Source organism: Cyprinus carpio, unplaced genomic scaffold (assembly GCF_018340385.1).
Source record: "Cyprinus carpio isolate SPL01 unplaced genomic scaffold, ASM1834038v1 S000005774, whole genome shotgun sequence".
In the NCBI taxonomy this organism is placed as follows: Eukaryota; Metazoa; Chordata; class Actinopteri; order Cypriniformes; family Cyprinidae; genus Cyprinus; species Cyprinus carpio.
Genome location: NW_024878458.1, coordinates 1 through 1905, shown reverse-complemented (window position 1 = coordinate 1905; position 1905 = coordinate 1). Strand labels below are relative to the sequence as shown.

Below are 1905 nucleotides of genomic sequence, written 5' to 3'. Positions count from 1 at the left end.
GGTTTGACGGGGGGCATTCCTGGAGTGTGCATCCATCCATTCCAGTCCACTTTTATTCAAGATGTCCACCTGACAAAGAAACAAAACAGAGACATTTAAACAGGAAATAGAATTTTCTTTAGAATTTCACAGGATATTTGGTTGATCCCATCATGAATGTTTCCAAATTAGAATTATTATTATTTATTTTTTTGACAAAAGTCTGAAACGAATATACAATGTGTATTTCTATATTACTGGGCTTTATTTGGCATCTGGTATGGCTAAGAATTTATGCATTTATATGTTCTGGCACAGAGTGAATTTTATTTCTCTTCACTTTGTTCCTTTGAAGTAAGTGAACAGATAGTTCTTCCATTCCTCTTTTTGTGGTTTGCACGGCCATAGGCAAACAGCTGAATGTAAGACTTCTACCTAAACCCATAAAGACCTCTCTATAATTAAAGGCAGAGAAAGACTATTTTCCTTTTATTGGTTTAAATATTTGATACATCTTTAAAATGTTTTAGTTATTTTTTTTATTTTTTTATGTATACATTATTTTAAAGATATATGTGTAGTATATATAATTATTTGACATATATAATCATATAATAAATAACAATTATAATTAACTTTTGGCTTGCTTTAAGTAGTTTAAGATATTTTTTATGTATTTAATTATGTTCTTTATTGGTTGGTTATTTATTTAAATATTATATATTATTAATATACATTTTATTGTTGTTAATTATTGTACAGTATATATACATTTTGTCATCATGGGAAAAGTACTATGAGTCACTGATACCAACCACTATTTGCAACCCACATTCTACAAAATATATTCTTATATACACAGATGAAAGAAACCGGTTTAGAGGTTTGGAAACTCATGAGGGTGAGTAAAAAAAATTACTATTGACCTACTTTTAAGCAGTATTGGCACTTTAAACTGGAAGAGGAGAAATCATTTTGTGTGTGTACCTGGACCTCCCATCAGTTCCTCCAGATGATAAAGCAGAGCGAATCCTTTCTCGTAGGGAACAGAGGAAAAGGCTTCATCCGTGTCCACCTCATGCAGATTCGTGACCAGGTTTGTGAGCACATTATTCGGCCCAAACTCTTTGACCTACAAAACGATACAGCAGTGACTTGCTTTACCAGTAAATTGCATCAGGAAATCTAAACAGAAAATCACCAAACAGACAGAAAAGTAGTTGACGTAATTTGCATGATTTACCAGGATTTGAGAATAATCTGCTGTATTTTCCTGTGAGGATCAGATAACAGTTAAATGTGAAATGTATGTGTGTCTTACAGACTCTTGAAGTTCTTTCCACCCTCCGATGCCTTCAAACTGCCTGAGCTGTTCACTCTCCATACACCTGGCAATCATTCTCTCAATGTACAATCGTATGACCCTCATTCAACCTGCAGAGAAATACTTCATTTGTTACAGGGGTCATATCATAGAAAACAGGATCTTTCTAACCATTTTAAAATAAAAAAAAATTATGTACTACACAACATAGATTCCATCATCTTACAAACCAAAAAACGGCTCTTTTGCATATACTCCTGATCGGGTATATTCAGTGTGTCGGATCACTGACCAGAAATGCTCCCAGGTCCTATTAGTCGCCAGGCTTCCGGGCCCAGCTGTGTGGGAGATCTCATGAGCAATGACCCAAGTGCGCAAAAACTAAAAACACAGAGGGCATTCACATTAGCAGAAGATATGGCATATGATTTAGAACACATTTACAGTCATTAACCTAAAAATGTTTTGATGCACAGATGACTTACACTGTTTGTGGATCTGTCTCCAGCCTGAAAAAACACAAACGCAAAGAGTAAGACCATCAACAAAACACAAGTTTCATTACTTTCATTTGGTTTTAAATATTTTATTTATCTTTATTT

The 1905-nt window shown here is 34.0% G+C and overlaps 1 pseudogene; it reads right to left on the bottom strand.

The window, feature by feature from the left end:
- Positions 1-52: 52 nt before the first annotated feature.
- On the bottom strand, positions 53-1424 carry LOC109064081 (annotated as a pseudogene).
- Between the last annotated feature and the right edge of the window lie 481 nt (positions 1425-1905).